This window comes from Culex pipiens, chromosome 2 (assembly GCF_016801865.2).
Source record: "Culex pipiens pallens isolate TS chromosome 2, TS_CPP_V2, whole genome shotgun sequence".
In the NCBI taxonomy this organism is placed as follows: Eukaryota; Metazoa; Arthropoda; class Insecta; order Diptera; family Culicidae; genus Culex; species Culex pipiens.
The window spans coordinates 77,008,286-77,033,444 of NC_068938.1; the positions used below are offsets into that span (position 1 = coordinate 77,008,286).

A 25,159-nucleotide genomic window follows, 5' to 3' on the forward strand; every position below is an offset into this window, starting at 1 on the left:
AGAAATTCCGATCACCTTCCTCATGACTGCATTCAATTGATTGCTGTCACCATAATTACTCACACAGGCTAAAAAGGAAAAGAAAGAAAGAATGAGCATGTGCAGACGGCTTTTTGAGTGTTGAGCTCAGCATTCTCTCGTGTCAACTTCGTGTGTGTCAACATTTCATTAGGGCACAAAACCAAACTTTGTTTTGAAGTGAATTAGTGTTAAGAATGTATGAAATGTTCACTTTGTAACATAGAAAGTTCCTTAACCACGAAAAACTAACGAAAAAGAAAAGGGCACAATTGAACATTTTTTTCTGATTTGGAGTGAACATTGTTATGTGCCCTTTTGTGTTTTTGGTTTTGCCTTCCTCACTGAGGTAAGGCTATAATCCTGCTCTAAAAATGAACTTTTTATTAAAAGCTCGAAGACCCACCTTCATATATACATATCGACTCAGAATCGAAAACTGAACAAATGTCTGTGTGTGTGTGTGTGTATGTGTGTGTGTGTGTGTATGTATGTATGTGTTCAAAAATCTTGCCAAGTTTTCTCAGTACTGGCTGAACCGATTTTGATCGAACCAGTTGCAGTCGACTTGGTTTAGGGTCCCATACATCGCTATTGAATTGTTTGAAGTTTCGATAAGTAGTTCAAAAGTTAAGTATAAAAATGTGTTTTCACATGTATCCGGATCTCAATTATATGCATGAAAACGATGTCCGGATCCATCATCCAACCCATCGTTGGTTAGGTAATCAAGAGACCTTTCCAACGAGTCCACAACATTGAAGATCTGGCAACCCTGTCTCGAGTTATGACCACTTAAGTGATATTTATGTACTTTTTTGAAGCCGGGTCTCACTTAAATGCATGTAAACGATGTCCGGATCCATCATCCGACCCATCGTTGATTAGATAATCAAGAGACCTTTCAAACGAGTCCACAACATTGAAGATCTGGCAACCCTGTCTCGAGTTATGACCACTTAAGTGATATTTATGTACTTTTTTGAAGCCGGATCTTACTTAAATGTATGTAAACGATGTCCAGATCAATCATCCGACCCATCGTTGGTTAGGTTATCAAGAGACCTTTCCAACGAGTCCACATAATAGAAAATCTGGCTACCCTGTCTCGAGTTATGACAACTTAAGTTATATCTGTGTACTTATTTTTCTGGACCTAAAAAAAATAGCTGAAATATGTGTCCAAACCACTCATATTACCCATTGTTGGTAAAAAGTGAGGAAGGCATCAACCACACAGGTGGATTAAGTTAGTTTTTTCAATGGAAAATTGTTTGCTATCAATCTGCTTCTTGGAGGGCATGTAGGGAGTGTACTAATGAATGGAATAGTGAAATAATGCCAAATGTTTACGTTTTGGTTTTGTGCCCTAATGAAATGTTTGGTTCGAACTGACGATCATGGCCAGTAGCTGACTCTCGAGCTCTGTCAAATATCAGGCAACCTCTGTCAGTGACCGATCCTTTTTCAAGCATTGGCTGAACAGACTAAAGTTCTGAGAGTAACTCGTTTTGCTCTCGATGGTCTGGTCCCTACAATAGCAACAATTCGAGTATCAGTTTACGATATTGAATCTCTTAAGCTATTTGCCAAAAAATGTGCAACTCTGACTTGAAATGTTGTAATATATTCAAAAACCAAGTCATCCACTTCATCAAATAACTTAATCAGTATCATCCCACTGCCTGACCTTTATTTAGTTTGTCCCATTTCCAGGATAATAAACTCCGGCTGTACCCTTTCCATATTTAATTTCATTACAAGACGTATCATTCACATAAATCCACTCACAACTGCGAAACGAGTGTTCATTTCGTCCAGCAGCATCTCTCGTAGAATCCAAACATCCAACTGGATCAAAAAATGCTGATACAAACACTCACACTGAGACACACCAATTTATACATGTATGTATTTGGTGTCATTCGTGTGCGACTATTCCCGGCCAAACTATAGACACGGTTCAGTAGAGCCAACAGGATACTTCGCCGCGTTCACATGCCTCGCCGGAGCAGATGTTCAGCTTTTTTTACGCTTTCTTGTTTGCCTTCTTCATCTCGGGATCTTTTTATTCCCTGGCCATGTTTAATACATGCCCTCTGAACGAAAGCCGAGAGAATGGTGCAAAGGCACAAAAAGGACCATTTCCATCACCATCACCATTATAGGACACACACACTAGTACAGCTCAACACTTTTTATGTGTTTTTAGGATGTTTGGGTTGTGCAATTTTTAAGGATCTGAACACGACGTCGACCCAGAGTGTTTAGCTTCCTTAATTTCCGGATCGTACACAAACACGTGCTTTGGCGCGGGCGGGACAGATGTTGATTTAGCAGATCAATCAATCCGTCGTTCAATCTGACCAAACCTGATTACATTTGACCCTAACACTTCAATCAGAGCCGAGCAATTTCCAGGTCGCTGGAGATTGATTGCCACGTGCTTGATTGATGCACCAAGACATTATCCGTGTAGAGTGTCTTCGGGATACGCGTGAACATCCAGCACCAAGGGTTAGTTGCGGCTGATGGAACACTGGTGATCGAAGATGAGCCCTGAACAAAGAGCGAGTCGATTCTCGGTCTCCGCTCGGATCTGGTTTTTCAATTTACTGGCGAGTCATTCACCTCTTCTTTCTCCGTACGCACCACAGCACCAGAGTCTTCAAGATCGATCCAACAAGTGAGCCCGCGATCTCGCGACCTGCGAGGCTAACGGTTCTGGAAGCCACGTGCCTTCACAAATTTGATTAGATTCGAGTGGTTTCCCGGCGACGATGCAATAAAGCCTGGTTTTGATTGCATTCTTGGGCGGTGTGCACACGGTGCATCGCAAACTGTGCTAAAGTCTTTTCTGGAGAGTTTCACTCAGGTGGGGTTGGGGTTCTTCTCCTTGGAATTGCTGTCAATAAGGAGTGATGTGTGGAGAAGGTTGTCGAAAGCTACTCGTCTTGTACTTGCATGATGAACTCTTGCACGATGCGGTTCAACGCTGTTATTTGCAAGAAGCCGAAGTATGGATAACGTGGTAAGGCAATCTGTTGAGGATGCAATTTTGCATTTCAGAAGAGGACGGATGACGTGCTGGAATGTGGTAATGACATGAATCTTTTCAATCTGCCTTTCCGGTTGTCAAAAAAGGGAAAAGTTTTTAACAAAATGATATATTTGACCATACGTAACTAATAAAATTATAGAATTTAGCTCCTTTCAATTTCTATTAAGGGAGTTGCATGGTGGCCACTCAAATCCCTTTTTAATATTCCCGACTTTTCCAGAAATTCAAATAATTGGAATTTCCACCCACATTTTTGCGAAATCTGATTATGGGAAAGAGAAAATCTAACATCGAATAAAAATTTAAATTAAAAAAAACTATTAACAATTTGAGTAACAAAAGAAACTTAACAAATAATTTATAAGCAAAAATCATCACTCATAATTTTGACCAAAACCAAAAAAATTATAACAATAAGCAAAAAATACATAAGATTTTATGGTTTGTTTTAGACATTCTTAATTTTGTTTTCTTGGTAAAAATAGGAAAAGAAAAGGGAATAATAAAAGTTAGAATCAACTAAATTTCAAAGGTTATCCCTTTTTTCTCAAAAACGCCTGAGGACAGCTTTATTCTATCAAAAAAAAGTTCTAATATCGAAGAGTTTCCTTTTGAATTTAGTGTATTTCAAGTTTAAGACATCCACGTTAATTTATTAGTTTATTAGTATTAGTTTTTATGTTTTCAATTTAATTTCAGTTAAAAATCCAGTTTAATTAGAACTTCATCTCATATTGTTGGCGTAGTTTTTAAGAGACTATTTCTTAAAACATATTTGTTATGGCCTAAATAAAAAAACGTCTTTAATCTATTTAAACACTTTTACAATTTCAATATTATTTAATATTTTCAAAAAGCAAAATAGTTTTTCCATTTTTTTCATCAAATACAAAAAACATTTGGATCTCGTTTGCTAGTCAAGTTTTTCCAATAAATGAAAACCAACCCTTATCAACATGTTTAACCTAAACCTTGCCTAAACCCATAACAAGTTTAGGAGCAGTGGTGCCCAAAGTTTTTGAATAGCAAGCCAAATGTGTAAATTGTTTATTTAAAAAAAATAGTTTCGCTATTTCAATCCAAAAAATGGTCTAGAACTAAAAATCACATTTTCCAACAGTTTTGTTTAGAATAGCTTCCAATCAATTGATTCAAAACTAAAATTTTCTAAACCAAATTTTGACAATCCATGAAGTCCAAAACAGTTAAACAAACCTTAAATTGGGTGTGAAGTGCCCAAAACGAATTAGGTGTAATTAAATTTAAGATTGAACAAGAAATTACACAATTATTCAAAAGATAGAAAACTATTACCAAAAGTGTATGCTCGTAATTCTAGACTTATTCCAACTTTTTGAAGAAATAAATTACAAAATTTCCGACATTTTCAAGTTTGTTGGCGGATTTTGGTGAATTAGACTGTTTTTCAGATTTCTTTTTAAGGTGAAGCAGTTGATCATTTTCGAAGAAAATTGATCATCACTCTAAAATTCTCTGTATTGAATTCAATTTAACGCATTTCTCCATCAAATGAATCAGCATGTGCCGGTTTTTTGCCTTTTGAAGCTACTGAAAGAATGTTTGGTCTAAATCAAATGTGTTTCAAAATTTATATAATTTTGTGGTACAATCATTGACGTCCTAGTTGGCAATCATTGATTAATGATGATTTCCATAACTTTGCAAGGAATGGGATAATCGTTACCAAAAGGAATCAGCATGTGTAGGGCACTATTCTAAACAACTTGTAGAAGAAATTTTGTCAAAATATTGATAGCGACGCAAAATTTATATCTTTGAACACAAAAAATAATGGCAATGATGGAAGTCTTCACGTTAACCAGAATTCACCATACACGCATACTTGTCCCAACGGTTAAAACTTATTAAAATGTACGCAATGGGACATTTTCAAGTTTATTTTATTCAAATCGGATAGTTTGGTTTGATGAACTTAAATATAGGGCAACTATGCATTTATCAAAAGTGCATACGGCTTGTAATGCAAAATTATAGAAATCCTTTAAGCAAATAAAAAATTGTAAACATAGCAATATATTAAAAATCGTATTTTTTCGATTTTGGAAAGAAAGATGTAAATTTTCACAAAATTTTTAACGTTATCGTTTTTTCTTTAATGTTTACAAATTTGACAACATAAAGTTATTTGAATTGCTTACAGGATTTATATCCGTGTAGGTTAGGGACCATCCACAAACCACGTGGACTCTTTTTTGGAATTCTCAACCCCCCCCCCTCCCCCCCCTTCGTGGACTATTGTCTATACAAAAAAAAACTTTTTTGTATGTAGCGTGGACAATCGCCATATCCCCCCCCCCCCTAAAGTGTCCACGTGGCTTATGGATGGTCCCTTACTATGAATCAAAATTGTAAAATTTGATTGTATATTTGAAATCTTTTTATTTTTTTATTTTTATTTTATGTTTTTTGAGTCATTTTGAAATAACGTTTTTAAGTATGTGTTATCTGTTATAGACAGTTAACAAACAAGCAAAATTGTGGAAGCTGTTATTTGTGTTGGTGAATTTTAACCTCTTTTAGGGTGTAATTTTACCTCAACTTATTACAATTCGTTTTACTCTCGACCGTCTGCTTTGGCTATTAAGAACCACAATTACTCGACGATCTGGAAGAGTTTCATTTTCAACAAAAGTCTCTAAGTGTGCGTAGAACGGTAGTTAAGGAGCGTTACGCTCTCTCTGTTTCTGAGGATAAAATCTCTCAATCCAAATCGAGACCATTTTACATCTGCACGTCTGCTGTGGGCTATCCATCGATATGGTTGAAATCCATTTCCAAGTCTCGCACCTTACAATAGCCATGTTTTGTTTTGATTCACCGTATCGATAAATAATGGTTGTCTGTTTCTTGCAACCCATTACCAACCAATTGCAATCGCTGCTAATGATTCAAGCAGTTGGTGGAAACAACCTTCCACACAGCTTGAGCATAGAGCCGAGCTCGGTGTGATGATGCATGCAATAATGTACATTATGACCGCTCCGATCAACCTCCCCCACCATCGTGCATACCTCGGGGAGGCCGTTTGAAGTTAATTATTTTAATTGGATAGCCAATTGCGGATGGTTGCACATTTGCACTGTGTATGATTAATTCTGCCGATCAGTTTCACACGTGTGAGCTCTTTGGATATTGCCGCCCAGTCAACCGTGCGGCCACTTCCATGGTGTTTGGCGGTTGTGAACCTTTTGTGGGCCAGCTTTAATGGGGCGCCTTTGAGGATAATCCCAATGTTTTTGGATCCATTATGTGGGGATTTTATCGCTGGAGGGGCTAGTCGTGCTGCTCGGCTGGATTTGTTTTTTTAGAAGAACTGCAACATTGTAGAACTTTTCCTTCACTGAAGTAATCTAGCACAACTCAATAACTCACAGGTTACAATGAAGTACACTACCCCTGTTCACGCTGAAAACGCGAAGTTCGCGATGCACACCACCAGTTGTTAATGACCGTTCAGCCGTGATTTATGGAATCCAGCGTGGACCGCACGAATACGCAACTGGACGAAGCTAATCAACGACCGGCAGTGTGGTCAGCTCAGCTGTGATGGCCCACCTGGTCCACTTCTCGCGGCGCAGCATCAACGGTTACGCTTTCGTGCCTGCTGCCAAAAATTAAATGAAAATGTTACACATTCAGCGGCGGCGGCATCGGCAATCTTTTATGCCAAATTTTCCTCTCACCGCGCGAGATCTCGCGCGCGATGATGAAAACTTGACAGCTTGAGCCAAAACCGTTCATTTCGATTTGATTGGGAAAGTTTAAGAGCTCGAGCTCAATCGTTACAGAACCAGCGAATCGGTTTGCATCACCGCGACCGTGCCGACACATGAGATGATCCAGATTGGTGTTTGTTCCCTGAAGTTGGTGCCAGCTTTGGTGAGCTGAGGGTTAGCTGGAATGACACCCACGCACAGACTCCGCAAGCTCTGAAGCGAATCCGACCATTCCAGCAGCAGAGCGTGAGTCTGGATGGTATCGCGACGACCTTCAGCGCGTCACTTTGGCGAAGCCAATGCCGTTTCATTCGATGGTGTATTGCGATAATACTGGATATAGAGCGAACAGATTAAGATAAACGCATTCGATGGTTTATTGTTCGTAACGATACTGAGCATTCAGCGTTGAACTCTGATAGCAGAAGAGTGAACAAAGTGATGAAACGTTACGATTTAGCGGGGATTACCAGGATTTCTGAACCGCTATTGCTAGCTATGTTATGAACTAGGTCAACACGCTATCTTGTCACACGTCGATTTTGGGCCAAATTGAGTTAAGGACGCCATTATGTCACCTTTTGAGCTTCACAGATCCGTAAAATTTAATTTCTATTCTGAAATATTCAATAAAAGCCGAAAAAACTCCGTGCAATGTTGCCGCTCTTCATATAACAGAAATTTCAATCTGATCGTGCTATCTTGACACACCCTGCAAATGGCTAAAAGTGCGACAACTGAGCAACTGGGACTCCAGCCAACTAATTCAACCAAACTTCGGGACAATGTATAGAATAATCAGCAAAACAAAACGTGTTTATTAGTGCATCTCCAGCGCTGGGTGCAAACATCGAAGCAAAGCTAATTTGCACCCGACGTCAACCCCATCGCGGTACCTGTCGCGGTAGCAAATTTGCTCTCAGTTCTTCGGGATTTCACTTTGCTACCCGGTATTCAGTCTGTTTGCTACCGCTTCAAATGGAATTATGCACGGAAAAATCGAATCAAGCACGGAAAAAAAATAAAAAAATTAAAAAAAATTCAAAAAAATTCAAAAAATTTCAAAAAAATAAAAAAAAAATTCAAAAAAATTCAAAAAATTTCAAAAAAATTAAAAAAATTTCAAAAAAAATTCAAAAAATTTCAAAAAAAAATCAAAAAATTTCAAAAAATTTCAAAAAATTTCAAAAAATTTCAAAAAATTTCAAAAAATTTCAAAAAATTTCAAAAAATTTCAAAAAATTTCAAAAAATTTCAAAAAATTTCAAAAAATTTCAAAAATTTCAAAAAAATTCAAAAAATTTCAAAAAATTTCAAAAAATTCAAAAATTCAAAAATTCAAAAATTCAAAAATTCAAAAATTCAAAAATTCAAAAATTCAAAAATTCAAAAATTCAAAAATTCAAAAATTCAAAAATTCAAAAATTTAAAAATTCAAAAATTCAAAAATTCAAAAATTCAAAAATTCAAAAATTCAAAAATTCAAAAATTCAAAAATTTAAAAATTCAAAAATTCAAAAATTTAAAAATTCAAAAATTCAAAAATTCAAAAATTCAAAAATTCAAAAATTCAAAAATTCAAAAATTCAAAAATTCAAAAAATCAAAAATTCAAAATTTCAAAAATTCAAAAATTCAAAAATTCAAAAATTCAAAAATTCAAAAATTCAAAAATTCAAAAATTCAAAAATTCAAAAATTCAAAAATTCAAAAATTCAAAAATTCAAAAATTCAAAAATTCAAAAATTCAAAAATTCAAAAATTCAAAAATTCAAAAATTCAAAAATTCAAAAATTCAAAAATTCAAAAATTCAAAAATTCAAAAATTCAAAAATTCAAAAATTCAAAAATTCAAAAATTCAAAAATTCAAAAATTCAAAAATTCAAAAATTCAAAAATTCAAAAATTCAAAAATTCAAAAATTCAAAAATTCAAAAATTCAAATCAAAAATTCAAAAATTCAAAAATTCAAAAATTCAAAAATTCAAAAATTCAAAAATTCAAAAATTCAAAAATTCAAAAATTCAAAAATTCAAAAATTCAAAAATTCAAAAATTCAAAAATTCAAAAATTCAAAAATTCAAAAATTCAAAAATTCAAAAATTCAAAAATTCAAAAATTCAAAAATTCAAAAATTCAAAAATTCAAAAATTCAAAAATTCAAAAATTCTAAAATTCAAAAATTCAAAAATTCAAAAATTTAAAAATTCAAAAATTCAAAAATTCAAAAATTCAAAAATTCAAAAATTCAAAAATTTAAAAATTCAAAAATTTAAAAAAAAATTCATTGAATTTTTGAATTTTTGAATTTTTGAATTTTTGAATTTTTGAATTTTTGAATTTTTGAATTTTTAAATTTTTGAATTTTTGAATTTTTGAATTTTTGAATTTTTGAATTTTTGAATTTTTGAATTTTTGAATTTTTGAATTTTTGAATTTTTCAATTTTTGAATTTTTGAATTTTTGAATATTTGAATTTTTGAATTTTTGAATTTTTGAATTTTTGAATTTTTGAATTTTTGAATTTTTGAATTTTTGAATTTTTGAATTTTTGAATTTTTGAATTTTTGAATTTTTGAATTTTTGAATTTTTGAATTTTTGAATTTTTGAATTTTTGAATTTTTAAATTTTTGAATTTTTGAATTTTTGAATTTTTGAATTTTTGAATTTTTGAATTTTTGAATTTTTGAATTTTTAAATTTTTGAATTTTTGAATTTTTGAATTTTCGAATTTTTGAATTTTTGAATTTTTGAATTTTTGAATTTTTGAATTTTTGAATTTTTGAATTTTTGAATTTTTGAATTTTTGAATTTTTGAATTTTTGAATTTTTGAATTTTTGAATTTTTGAATTTTTGAATTTTTGAATTTTTGAATTTTTGAATTTTTGAATTTTTGAATTTTTGAATTTTTGAATTTTTGAATTTTTGAATTTTTGAATTTTTGAATTTTTGAATTTTTGAATTTTTGAATTTTTGAATTTTTGAATTTTTGAATTTTTGAATTTTTGAATTTTTGAATTTTTGAATTTTTGAATTTTTGAATTTTTGAATTTTTGAATTTTTGAATTTTTGAATTTTTGAATTTTTGAATTTTTGAATTTTTGAATTTTTGAATTTTTGAATTTTTGAATTTTTGAATTTTTGAATTTTTGAATTTTTGAATTTTTGAATTTTTGAATTTTTGAATTTTTGAATTTTTGAATTTTTGAATTTTTGAATTTTTGAATTTTTGAATTTTTGAATTTTTGAATTTTTAAATTTTTGAATTTTTGAATTTTTGAATTTTTGAATTTTTCAATAGGATTAAAAAGTTTAATAAACTTTTAGCATTTCTAGGCATGAATCAACACATAATTATTGATTTTGAAGGTAAACGAGAGCAAAAAATGATAAAAACCCATATTTGCCCCCCGCGGTGGGCTTGTTTCGGTGGCAAATTTGCTACCCTAGCGGTGGGGATGACGGAGTTTTTTCAAGGTGGCAAATTTGATCTCGGTATTCATGAGCCGGATGCAAATTTGATTTGCACCCCAGCGCTGGAGATGCCCTTATTGTTTACATTGCTCGTTGCTAGTTTTTTGATTATTCAAAGTCAAACATTAAAACGCGTTTTTCTACGAATGTCAAAAAACGACGTGCGACAAGATAGCACGATCACGTCGAAAAGATCCTATGTTGGATTTGGGTCGAAAGTAGATTTATCATTTCGCATTTCGATTTTGTACAATAACAATATAACAGTCGACTCTCTGGCTGTCGATCTTCTCGATATAAATATTGCTCCATCTATCGATGAATTCTCCAATCCCTTCAAACTGCATACTTCGGTTGGCTTTATTCCTCGATATTTTCCCTTGCTTGAAGGATCTCTTCCTCGACGGTCCCTTGGATTCTGTTTGCTTTAAAAAAACTGTTCCGGTTGTCAATAATTTCACTTTCTCATGGCTTGCATAGACATTTTTCTTGGCGAAACGAAGCTTTGAAGGGTGTTTGACATTAGTTTGTTTTTATTTGATGGACGTTGCCATGATTCTCTCCCATAGCTGGGTATCAAGAAAAAATATTTTCAATCGAGTCTTCATTTTGCATCGTTCTGTAAACTGATGATTCTCTTCCTCGACGGTCCCTTGGATATTGACAACCAGAGAGTCGACTGTAATTTGAAAATGTTACCTAATTCACAAAAGGGTGGTTCCTCATACACAACTTCACAAGTATTAAATCATAACTTTTAAATAACTTTATTAAACTTGATGATTTTGAATGCCAATCTGGGGGACCCGCAACTGGACCGAATGGAACAAATCCGGACACTTGCTTGCTCAAAAATGCTTGAGATTTGCATCGTTTCAGCAAATATGTGATCATTAATAAAACTCTGCACCACACTTATCGTAAACAAATCCTACATTGTGTGATTCCAGCCACCATTAATTAATCAGCACCGTAAAGCTCGCGACCCATACCAGTGCACCGGAGCACATTCCTGTACCACAAACGTGCAGCACTCGATGCACAAAGTGCAGCAATTTCGTCTTAACTTTCGTACATGCATGCACTAATGACCGTCAAGTCAATTCATCATAACCAGCCTGTAAACGGCGCACACACGTAAACAAAGCAAGGCTGTACGAATGGTTGAAGCAAGAAAAACAGTATGCTAGTCACTTCTGCGAACATGTTGCACATCTGTCATTCATACCAGCGAGACCAACCAGAGGACCAAGTATCTTACCTTCAACGTTGGCCCCTCTGACTGGCACAGATGCAGTCAGAATGCAGTCAGTTGCTGGTTGAGATGCTGAATGCATTAAAAGGTACACTGAACAAAAAGGGCGAAGCTGTTGCGGCTAAGACTGGAATTTACGACCTTAACCTTAAACTTTTTTCACTGTGCAGAGTTTGGTCACAGAGAGTTCCGATGCTGGCAACTAAACCAACGAAGCAATGCAATGCATTTGGAATTAGTAACGATCTAACTCTCAATGTAATATTTCAAAATTTCTCACAGAGCATCAATTCGCCACTCCTCTTGTCTGTGATCCCCCGGGTACTGGGGCGCCCCCATTCCCCTCGGATACCCGCAGGAATGCGGTTTCTTGCCTGATTACCTCCTCAACCAACCTGTTTGGGGGTTTGGCGTTCTGTTGAGTTATGCTTTCCACGCTCGCCGTGTGTGGCGAGAGACTCGTTCCGAAGTAACTTTTTTTTATGCCGCTGCAAACTTCCAGAATGACTTTGCGCTGACGCAAATTTGCCCTGTTCCGAACTTTTGACTGTGTCGCAGCTCTCGAGGCACGCGTTCCGTAACTTGATTTGCGTAATCCGTCAGAACATCATCTCATCGCAAACGTTCACAATATTGTCTCTTCGCAGAAATGGTCAAAGTACCCCCAGCTTTGCTCATTACCCATTCAACGAGCGGGACGCAGGTTTGATAGGTCTTCGTCGTACTTCGCGGTCGGTGGTCATTCGCGAGATGACATCACGCGACTCTCAATCGATGGGCATCTTCAAACCTGTTTCGCGAGGCAGTTAAGCTTTTACCAGGTTTCATTTTCGCGAGGTCCACATTGCAAATCTATGAATCAGCGGTTACACTGATATTCATCAGCTGCAGTCCAACCAACTTCAACCCGATGAATCACACCTGCAAGATTTGCGGTTGACCACTTGCGGGACCACCACCAGAGCGGTCAGTTGGTGGTTTCCCGCTGCTTTCCCGCGAATTGGTGGAACCATGCCGGGTAATTTGGATGAAGGACACAACCAAGCGATATTAGACGGGCGGGCTGTTTAGCATGCGGCAACCTCACGCTGATTAGAGGGCATTTGTAAGCCAATAATGGCACCACGAATGGATAGATTTCGGTTCGGGAGATCAATTCTATTCAGTGATCAGAATGTGGCGGTTTCAGGGCACGTAAAATTGATCCATTTTGCATAAAAAGTGGTTAATACAAACGTTTCAAAATCACTCCTCAATAGCGTTTAATTGTGGTTTCCGGTCAACGTGAATAAACTGAGTAATTATCGACGTTTTCGCAAATTGACTTTTCTTTAATTTTTTTGATTTGGATGAAGAGCAATTCCATCTCAAATCAGGATTTTTTTCTGGTACTTTTGTACCCGACTCTCCCCGATTTCAATGAAACTTTGTAGACATGTTTTCTTAGGCTTATATAAGCCATTTTTGTGTATATGGAGCCAGTTGCTTTTCCACAAATATTTTTTCATAATTTAAAAATTTTTGTTTCTCGAAGCCGTTGCATCGTTTTAAAAAGTGGTCTATGAAAAACTTATAGGAAATCAGACGGGCCTAAGAAAATACACTGATAAAAAGTTACACGCATTTTCTATGAGTTTATTTTAGTTTTTGAGTTAAAAAATTAAATTTTAAGGTAATATTACGTTTTTTTCTGAAAATTTCTGAAGGAGCTATTACACTACGGCAAACAAACAAACAAACTCGCACTTGTTGACAGTTTGCCTGCTTTGTTTGTTTGCCTGGATTTGTTTGTACAAACGTCAGCCTGCATACATTTTGCCTTGTTTGCGAGTTTGCCGCAAACAAGTTCGCGAGTTTGGCAAACTGTCAAACACGAAAAAGTGCGAGTTTGTTTGTTTGTTTGCGATAGTGTAATGGCTCCTTGAGGAAATAGCCTAAGATGGTATGAGTCTCCTACAAACACAAAAATCATTTACCAAAACTGTTTTTTTAACTGGTCTAAACGTAAAATTATTTTAAAAATTTACCAAAAACACAATAGTGGGAATCGATTCTCCAGACTATTTTACATAAAAGTCTCCATATTGACCATCGGCCTATGTCCAATCCTTGTAAAGATACCGCGGGTTTTAATATAATAATGTTGAAAAAACAGGGTTTTTGGTGGTTTCTGGCAATTTCCAGCTCGACTGGAATTTCCCATAAGTTTGCATTTGACAGCATTTAAGCGAAAAAATCGTGACATCACCTTAAAATTTAACTTTTAAACATAAAAATTGAAAAAAAAAACTTATAGAATAGACGTGTATTTTTTCAGAAAGCCCGTCCAATTTCCTACAAGTTTGAACTTTTTGATACAAATTTTGAAAATTCGGCTTGATACTTGAAATTTGTTGATTTTTGTTCTTAAGTTTGTCTAAGCTTGAAAAGGAACGAGTTGTCCGTAGAACTCATGTTAAAAAAAGCATTATTTTTCTTAAATTATCTTTTAATGGAGACAAGAAAAAAGGATAAGAAATTTAAGACACCTGATAATTTTTTTTAAATAAATTTGATTGTAAAACAAAAGCTAAATTTTTAAAATTTGACATAAAATACGTAATTTGTAAATTTTTATTCAAAGGATTGTCCTTAAAAAGGAACAAATTTTCTATAGAACTTATGTTAAAAACATTATTTTTATTGAAATATCACTTCATACAGACAAGAAAAAATGATGTTCAAAATATGACAATTAAGATATTTGATAAAAAAAAAGTAGAATAAACTTTTAAAAAAGTATTTGGAAATATTACCAATTTTATTTAAAAAAAAACAAAATTTCAAAATTTCAACAAAAAAACAAACTTTTAAAAATCTTTGAAACAATACAAAAAAAAACATATTTTAAGAATTGAATTCAGAAAGAAGATTACAGAAATTGTTATAAAGTGCACCGTTTCAGGGTTATTCAACCTAAAGATTTATTTAAAAAATATGCATATTTTCAAAACATGAAAATAAAATCAAAAAATTAAGAAAATTTAGTATAATTTTGTCTAAGAAAATGTTTTTTACCGTTTTTCAAAAAAAATGTAGCTCTACCAAATATTGTTTTGCCCTTGCTGAACCCTACAACTTTGCTGAAGATACAAAATTTATAATAAAGACCGTTCTCAAGATCTAAACATATAAATTCTAGAATATTGAAATACAATTTTTGTTTTACAATGAAGCAAAGTGGCTTCGTAATCAGAAGAAAGGACCCTAAATAAGATACAAAAACAAATAAAAAATAAGCTGATTTCTGAAAGAGTTGCTCTCACAATTGGAATGAGTACAACTTTAATGTAATAAAAAATGTGTTATTTTCCATCTAAAAATTTGTAAATTTACCACTTTTCTGTTGTAATGCCCCTCCTTCAGTCTTAATTGTGATAATATTACATCATAAAAGAGGTAATATCAAACCTTTCAAATTACACATTTTTTTACTGTTTAGTGTATTTCTACTGTAGTAGTTATAAACATTCTCAAACATGAGCATACAAATAAATTCATTAAAAAGAAAAATGTAAGTCTTCAGTATTAGAATCAAATTCTAATGTAGTTCTCCTCAAGTTATCTTCATTAGCAATTCTACACTAATTTTCTCAACAACTTCCCATATTGCCCCAGGTCATTAAACCCTCCATCTCCGAAAACAAAAAAGCCCTTTCAACTCGACGATCTTTACCGATTCTCAACCCCCCTAAAAAAATCACCATCAATCAGAACCCCTTGGAGAAGAATCTGAAGCGAAAATAAAAACTGCCCATTTCCTTGTAGAATCTTTTTTTTTTTTACTCACTTTCCACTCTCTCAAATCATTTCCCTCCCACCTCGCCATCCAAATTCAATTGAAAAATGAAAATTGCCTCCGGTCCATTAGCAATTTCCTTTGGGAGGTCGGCCAGCCAGCCAGCAGCTTATTTTGTTCTTTTCATTACTTGGTCCAGCTCCTTGCTTTCGACGAAAAATTTCATCGAACCACCTTTTTCACAGGTGTGGGATGTTCGAGGGCGTCCGGCCGGCCCGACATCCAATCCCACGCGGAGAATTTCATCAACTTTTTTTTCGATGTCTGCACGAAGATGATCTGGTTCTAGGCATTTTCAGAGAAACTGGTGGGGGGGGGTCAATCTCTTTCTATGGATTTTGCTGAACTTGATGCTTCCAGATTGACATGAGAATAAGTTTCGAACTGATTTGCCTTTCGCGAACCGGTTTTAGATTAGCTAGGCAACTGGTGAACCAACTAAATGGTTGCGTTGAACTGGTTCAACAATTGACGCTTTACCTTGTTTTGTTGTTTTGCCTCTCACTAGCCAATGAATTTTTTTCTCCATGAGAAACTCGGTTCAGGCTTCTGTTGAGATTTTCATTCAGACTCAGCTTCGTACACGGGGAGTGTTTTGCATTATATAGTCGATTCTTTTCATTGCCCGCAGACCGTTGCTGATTAGTCGAGCAGTAATTATCGCCGGAAAAACTCATCATACCAAGTTTGTGGTGCAAAAGCAAATAGATAGAATAGCTAACTCCAGATAGACTGGAAATTTATTTAGGGTTGTTCGATTTAATGTCATATTGAACGAAACAAAATATTGTTTGTTTTTAAGTAATGTGCAAATTTTTAGTTAATTGATTTTTTTTCTTAAAATCAAAGAGCACCCTAGACATAAAACGATGCATGATGAAACTGAACGTGTTGATCTGCTCAATTCACAGAGAGAGAGAAAGTACCTCATGAAGAGCTATTGATTACAGTGATGTTTTGAAGTGATTATTCTTCCACAGCGGAAGGTGTTCGTTATTGATAATGATGGAGAAAGAGAGTTCTTCAGGTATAAGGTGTTTTCGATAGGTTTGCTAACATGAAGAGAAAACGAGATTAGACATGTTATGTTCATTTAATTATTTTTTTTAAATGCTCGAGGAATAAGAAAAAAGACCAGTTTTAATTTGCAAATACTTAACTTGTTTTGTAAATAAAATTCAATTTAAAGTAGATTAAATATTTATGTGTGCAAAAAGCCTTTCTCATTAAGGAAAGTCCATAAGACCATTGCAACTTCTAATTCAAATTAACTTTGAAATTTTAATTGGGTAATTCTCCGCCAACTCACACAACAGTTGCCCCGACCCCTCTTCGATTTGCGCGAAACTTTGTCCTAAGGGGTAACTTTTGTCCCTGATCACGAATCCGAGGTCCGTTTTTTGATATCTCGTGACGGAGGGGCGGTACGACCCCTTCAATTTTTTAACATGCGATAAAAGAGGTGTTTTTCAATAATTTGCAGCCTGAAACGGTGATGAGATAGAAATTTGGTGTCAAAGGGACTTTTGTGTAAAATTAAACGCCCGATTTGATGGCGTACTCAGAATTCCGAAAAAACGTATTTTTCATCGAAAAAAACACTAAAAAAGTTTCAAAGACATAAGGAGTTTGCTGATCAACATCACGAGTTATCGCGATTTTACGAAAACAAGTTTTGAAAAAGTTGGTCGTCATCGATCATGGCCGTTCATGGTCACCCGCGACAGACACGGACGACGAAACAAAGAGAAACGCAAAAAGTAACTTTTTCAAAACTTTTTTTCATAAAATCGCGATAACTCTTGATGTGTTTAAGCAAACCCCTTATGTCTACATAACAACATTTTTGTAATTGTCTGCTCATGAACACTTTGTAGAACATTGTTACATTCTAAAAAATAACCCTGCAAAGTTAGAGAAAACATGAAATTTTAAAATGAAAAATTTTGTTCTAAATGAAAAAATGACCCTTCTGGAATCGAAAAGTACATTAAATTTCCCATAAAATGACATGTTCCAAAATTTTTTACAGTCGAGTAACGGAAAATGGGAGAATTTTTAAAACTTTTTTAGTGTTTTTTTCGATGAAAAATACGTTTTTTCGGAATTCTGATTACGCCATCAAATCGGGCGTCTAATTTTACATAAAAGTCCCTTTGACACCAAATTTCTATCTCATCACCGTTTCAGGCTGCAAATTATTGAAAAACACCTCTTTTATCGCATGTTAAAAAATTGAAGGGGTCGTACCGCCCCTCCGTCACGAGATATCAAAAAACGGACCTCGGATTCGTGATCAGGGACAAAAGTTACCTCTTAGGACAAAGTTTCACGCAAATCGAAGAGGGGTCGGGGCAACTTTTCCCGATTTCGTGTGAGTTGGTAGAGAATTACCCAATTGCAAAAAACTTGTACAAACGGTTGCACAGTGTTCGGAATGGCAAGATTAAGTAAAATAAATTGCTATCTCTTTTTTTAACGTCCTAGCCAAATGGTGTCTTGTCAAGAATTGATGTACTTGATAAAAGACTCTTTTGAAGTTATCTTTTGACTTACAGGGCGACAACCAACCAGAGTGTCAACCAAAAACAAATTTTGTTGGATTAGGGGAGAGTAGGGAGACTTGATCCCCTTATTTTGAATCGCACATAACTCTGTCAATTTCTCACAAAACTATGAACTTTTTGCATGAATTAAAAGCTTAAACATTCAACTATGTTTGGCTGATAAGGGTATTTCATCAGATAAACTCTTCGAATCATGCCAAGCGTTTTAAAAAAATATTTTAAAACCGGCATTTTCAAAATGTTGGGGGTAATTTGATCCCCCTTTCAACATTTTGAAGAATTCTTAAGCAAAATGTTTCTTGCTATTTCACATTAAACATGTACGTTTGTGTTCAAAATATGCAAAGTAATTAAAAACTTAAAAAAATATTTTTTAGGCAAAAATTGGGCATGCTAACAAAAGCTGTTAATTTTTGTTTACAAAACTTTTGAAAAATGGTTCAAACTGCAGTAAGTTACGAAAATCAAGCCCAATTATTTAATCTTGAGGCTGATTCCAGTGACTGTAAAAATGCGGGGATCAAGTCTCCCTAAACGCACTTTTTTTTAACAATTGATTGTAAAAATAGTATGACGATAAATTTAACGTCAAATGCGTAAGAGTTTTGGAGTTGATATGTTTATCAAACAATTCATGTATAAACAATATTTTTTTGGATAATTTTTGAGTGTTTTCTATACTTATCAAAACAAAGAAAAAAGATCTCTTGGAAGTTTTATGCAGCACTTTTTAGAAAAATGTGTGTAACTCAATCTAAACATTTTTTAATTTTTTTCTTTGTTTTCTACAATGAGTTTTACTCAATTTCGCACAATTTTCTAGAACAAAGCTAATTGTTTTACCCACATGCAGACGAGGTACAGGCTTGGGATCAAGTCAAGCTTAGGCAAAGTTGTAGAGGAAAAAAAATTGTGGAAGTTTTTTGAAGATGACAAATTTCTAGCTCTTGGCATATTTTTGCCTCAACAATCAAGCCTTCAAACTCCTGGTTTCGAGTATTTCGAGAACGCCAAGGCTATGATGTAGAGCGATTTTTTGCGTAAATGTGCTTGAATTTTATCGGAATGTGCCAACAATCATATAACACCATAATCACCAACTGTTTCTCCAATTCTCTGAACGACCTTTCCCAAACAAAAACAAAGATAATTTCAACAATTCAATTGCTGCAATCAATCAATATCACCCCACCCACGTGCCCATCCAACACAAAGACATGTTTCCAAGTCCGATAACAACAAATTCTCCAGCTACATCTAATCTCTTCGCCCATTCAAGCGAATCAAATATTCTATTCTCGTGTTCAAACAGTGCGCGCTGCAAAGTTGGTATTTCGAACAAATCGAAAACAAACCTTGTGCAACGTGTTTTGGTTCAAACCCCACTCCTTGCCCCTCTCTTGTATTTCACGACTTCTTGTTCAGCGCAGACCATCCAGTTCAACGGCGACGACGACGACGACGACGCAATCGATATTTGTAATTATTTACCTGTTCAGGACGACCTCGGCTGTCCAGCGCCGGTCCGAGGACAAACTTCCTGTGAGGAGGTGAAATACGGTCGGGGTTCACCTTGACGACCCAGCCAAGCCACCAGAACGCATCCGGTCACCGGATGTACTGCTGCCGATCTATCGACTTGTACGGCCCGCTTGCAAACCGTTTTATAGCCCGACTATCCGTGAAACGCTGCGCTCTTCTTCGACTTGAGCTGCACCTCTCTCGGCAATCGATACCACAAACTTCACCGCCAAGGCACCATTTGATTACGCTAACGCGAAATTCTTCCACACCTTCTGCCTTCAGTTTCGCACGAACCCCGCGGGGAGTATTGCACAATTTATTCAACTTTCGGAAACCAACCAGCAAACGAAGAGTAAAAAAATACTTTATTGATCAGCGGGAATTTCACCGACTCACTGGGCTGCTTATTCAGCACAAAGAACACTGCTGCACCACCGTCAGTCCTTGACCAGACTCCCAGCGCAATCCTATAGCCACACAGCTCCCCGCTCAAAAAAGGGGGTGTATCGAGAACTGATCACGACGACGACGACGTCCTACACGGAGAGACGAAACCCCCAACCTCGCGATCGCGCGAAAATCTGGAACCCCGCGCCAACGAACACCTACAGAGCCCCTAGACCTAGCACACACGGTGTAACGGTCGAAACTTCAAACAACACTGAACGGCCAGGTCTTGCAACGAACACCTCGAGACTTGTGAGGAGAACCAGCCACCTCCGGGGCCCGATACCACCAATACAATGGTGGATAAACAAACTACTAGCGATATAGCTACGATACAAATACAACGCTGTGAGTCGAATGTTGTCCAACTGGTTTTCTCACTGAAGACTCGTATCGACGACGACGACGGCTGTGGGTAGCGACGAGGAGTACCGCGGACGAAGTGGAGTGCAGAGTACCGCAGCCACTTGATTGGCCTCGTCGGTCCGGGTGTAGCAAAAGAACGAATGCAGTTGAAGTTTAAACAAAGACTCAAAAATACATTGTTCACTTATACGCTGAGAAGTAGTTTTACCCAGTTGACCAACAAGTCGCAAAGTTGTTCTTGCAACCGTTGTCCAACTAGTTATACACTTATTGATGCAACTACCTTGCAACATGTCGACTTCTCGAAAAATTAAGATGTTTGCAAACAATTTTCATAATTTTTAAACAATAGTGTATCCCTTTCACTCATAAGGTGTGTTTACAAAAGTTTTGTGTCCTAATGAAATGGAAAGCACGAATTACGCACCACGCGTCATCTAGATGAACAATTCGAAGCATTTTTGAAGTGAATAATTTGTAAATTGGTCAAGAAACGATCTAAACACGACTTTGTTTACAAATGGCGCAAAGGACCTATAGCAAATTAACTGGAGATATGATTTAAAAAAATAACCAAGAAACTGAGAGCAACATTATCAAGCGATTGTCCCTGCATGAAAAAAAGAACAAAAAAAAATGTTGACATTAGTGTTTGTTTTGACATCTTCTTATTGATTTTCTAGCAAAATCTGTTTGAAATTTATGTGGGAAAGTTTCTAGGCTAGGCTCGTTAATTCTCGATTTTATCGCTTAGTGGGTGCCCAAGATTTGTCCAGTTTATTAAATTTATTTCATTTATCTTCAAAAAATGAAACAGGATAAACAAGTGTTGTTATTTTTTTCAAAAAAAAAAAACTTTGAAATTTCAATGGACATAGACGTGCAACCGAATGAAAACTAATTGATTATCATTTTTTACATGATTGAACCAGTTAAAAAATATTTTGCATTACAGTCCAGACTCGATTACCGAAGCCTCGATTACTGGTTTCAATCGGGACACATGGGGCGAATTGGGACAGCAGTTTTAACCATGTTAGAGCACAATATTTTGATTTTTCTGGTTGGTTTCGGTTAGAACAAACTCAGACCAACAAAATGTGTACATCTATTTCCAAATCTAAAAGCTTTAAGTGCTCTAAAAACTGCTGTCCCTATTCAGACTGTAGTCTTGATTCGCCCCAGATTACGGTATCCGAAGTTTCGATTATCCGGATTTCGATTATCCGAAGGTTTGTATGGGACTTCGCGATAATCGAATCACGAAAAAAAAACATTTTCTTTTCGTTTGTTTTTCTTATTTTTAACATCAAATTTGAATAGTTTGACAAACCTTATGCATTGCTGTTCCGTATTGGATATCATGGTTCGATGAATTAGTGATAGGCATTAGTACATATAAGCCACTCAATAGGATGAACTGTTCCAATGAACGAATTGATACATTTTGTTGTTGTTTTACGCGCGAGAAGTCTTTATCCTCGCAAGATAGTACTTTCCTCTCATTTCAACTCGTTTTTCAATGAAAGTTTTTTTATGTTCTTCAAAATACTGAACATTTTTCAAAAAAAATCACCTTGATATGCTTATAACTTAAAAAAACGGTGCACTTTTTTAAAAAATGTGTGAAGTCATTTTCAATTACAAATTTTATTTTTTATCAAAAAATGATTATATAAATTTTGTTTGACAATATTTTATATTTTTTCTAAAAAACATACTTTTGCAAAAAATTATAGCTCTAGTACGAGATTTGCACCATCCTAAACTCAAGTGCAAAAGATACCATTTCTAGTCCTCTAAAACATATAAAAATTGAAAATTAAAACATACGTTTTTTGGGAATTCTTTTTTAAAATGCGGAAGTCGCGCGTGCTTCATACAAGTGCCCTTACAAAGTGTGTATAAGTATTAGAGTGTAACAAAAATGACTTTTTGACGGGCAATCAAGGGTTTGTTCCGGTGGGCATTATTTTCAACATCATTGGCGAGTAGGCCAGATCCTTGCGCATCTTTTGGTATATATAACATTGAAGTTTGGAGCAACCTGGAGCTCGGTACAGACCTTCAAAATTTGGCATTTTTTAGAAAATTGACCCAAGAAAAATCAAATGGCGTCTAGGACGTCGCGAGGCGCGACGCATATCTTTTTAGCCGGGGCCGATTTTTAAAAAAAATGCCAAACTTTGAAGGTCTGTACCAAGCTCCAGGTTGCTCCAAACTTCAATGTTATGTGTACCAAAAGATGCGCAAGGATCTGGCCTACCCACCAATGATATTGAAAATAAACGCTTCAGTGGCCAAAACGCCTCAAAAAGTGTCATTTTTGAAAAAAAAATACGGGTTAAATCTCAATTAAAATTCAAATACAAAGCGCCAGCTTCTGTTACATCCAATCAAGCTCATATTGTGGATTTGGGCTTAGTATGCCCACCGGAACAAACCCTTGAATGCCCGCCAAAAAGTCATTTTTGTTACATCCTAATAAGTATAGTTCATTCGACATTATGTCTTTCGAACTGCTCAAGCAAACTCGATACAGTCCAGACGAAGTTTTGATTATCCGAAGTTTGATTACCCGAAGGTTTTTATGGTACTTCAGATTTTCTTATTTTTAACATCAAATTCGAGTTCTGCGACTCCATTTTAGTCCAATTTTAATGGTTGATCGTCTATAAAAATAAAAAATGCATTTTTCAACATTCCATCACCACTATTCTGGCCACCATCTTGGATTTAAAAATTCTTAATTACTGAGTAGTTCAGGGGTCATACTTAAGCTCAACAATCAAAAATAAGACATCAAAAAAAAATTCGTGATTCGATTATCCAAAGTGAAATTTTGCCAAGGCCTTCGGATAATCGAGTCTGGACTGTACATATGAATACAGTCCAAACTCGATGATCCGAAGTTTCCATTATCTGAAGGTTTCTTAGGAACTTTGGATAATGAAATCACGGACAAAAATATTGTATTTGTTTTTTTCTCACTTTCTCTTAACATATATTTCAAGTTCTGTCACATTTGAGTGCAATATTTTTAACTTTTCAAAGCAAAATTAACACCCAAGAACAGTTTTTTGGACGTTGAATGGTCAAATCCAACACCATCACGCTTCAAAATCTTACATCTACTAGTGCAAAACCCAACACCAGTCAAGCAGTAAAACTTTTCGTCATTATTTGTTTTCAATTTGTTTTCGTTCCATTCGTTCCAGCCAGATCGCGTGATGAAAAAAAACTTGGATAAACTAAAGAGGGAGGTTCATTCACTAGCATTCCGCATGTGGCGCGCGTTCATTCACCAACTATTGCCTACAAGCGCGTTTGGATTTCCATGTAGTGGTGCAGCTCAAAGTTGCACGTTCCACAAAAACGCACATGCAAATAGACGCGGACCATAACAAGCGACGACGACAGCAGCAGCAGCAGCATAGTTGTAACGATAATTCCCACAGTCGGTCTCTGAATTGACTGCTCTGCAATGTTTGCGTAGTTTTTGGGGCGACGAATGCACCACTACCAAGAAAGGGGTGTGAATGGGGCGATACTGGGTGAAATGGACTTGTGGAAAGTTTGATTTTGTTTATTAATTGAATGATAAACTAAAAAAAATATTTTTATTGGATAGTTCATTCCTTTTCGAATAACAAAAACATCTTGGTGCTTTTTTAACTATTACACAACTCGACATTTTCTAAGTTGATGTCAATAAACGCCTAAGTTTCGTCAAGGTATAATAGATTTGGGCTTTTTAGTGAATTCTCTGCAAATAAATAAAAATTGTAAATTTATGTATAAAACCTATGGAATAATATTAAACAACCATGCGTTCCCTCATATCGACGTCGTCGTGCTATCTTGTCGCATCCGCCATTTTGACGTTCCAAGAAAAACGCGTTTTAATGTTTGACCTTGAATATTCAACAACGAGAGCTCGCAATGTAAACAATAACAAACACGTTTTGTTTGGCTCACCATTCTGTGCATTGTCCCAAAGTTTGGTTGAAGTTGGTTGCTGGAGTCCCGAGTTATAATTACAAATGTTTACGGTAATCTAGCTTGTACGTGCGACAAACGCATCCTGACTTTCCTGGCCTGAAATCCCTTTGGCCTTTTGTCGCACTTACATCAATTTTCATGGAGTGACAAGATAGCACGACAAGATTGAAACTACTTTCATATGAAGAGTGACAACAATATACGGAATTTTTTCGGTTTTTGTTGAATATCTCAGGATTGAAATCGAATTTTGGGGATCTGTGAAGGTCAAAAGGTGAGTCATTGTGAGCTGCACAAAATGGCGTTCTTAACTCAATTTGGCCCAAAATGCACGTACGACAAGTTAGCACGATGGCGACGATATAAGCTACCATGCGCACCCCCTTATTTTTGCTACCCACATAGATAAACGTGGGTGCGCATGGTAGCTTAAGAGATTTCCATAGAATTTGTTCCCTAATTTATAATTTTATTTAGTGGCAGGGAATCCACTAAAATTTAATTCTGTCAATTGAAGCGTGATTAGGGAGCCCAAACTATCTTCCCACACCAAAGCATGAGCAAGAACATACGTCAGAAGGATATCCGATCGATTGGATGACTACGGTCAGTCGCCGTTCAAATTTCCTACGAACGAGCCAAAATTTGAATGTTGATGTCACCAATTTTGCCTGGACAATAAATGGACGCCGGATAACGGCCAATATCGTAATCCGCTTTGAGAATTGGTGCTGTGTGGGCGTAAAATTGCCGGACGACAAGGACCACCGGGGATAACAGTTTCAACGCCCACACAGCAAAATCAACTGTTGAAGAGGAAACATTTTGTCGAGAATTTTGAATTGGTA

At 35.6% G+C, this 25,159-nt stretch overlaps 1 protein-coding gene across 2 annotated transcripts in view; it reads right to left on the reverse strand.

Moving 5' to 3' along the window:
• LOC120413574 (protein numb) overlaps window positions 1-25,159 on the reverse strand; it is a 77,840-nt gene that overhangs the window by 35,143 nt on the left and 17,538 nt on the right. Inside the window, exon 1 of one of the 2 annotated variants that reach the window (XM_039574460.2) lies at window positions 19,464-20,161. The exons of the other annotated variant lie outside the window; for it this stretch is intronic. The gene's annotated coding sequence lies outside the window, so the exon portion shown is untranslated. Of the gene's footprint in view, window positions 1-19,463; window positions 20,162-25,159 lie in introns of those variants that run through there. 2 annotated transcript variants of the gene reach the window in all.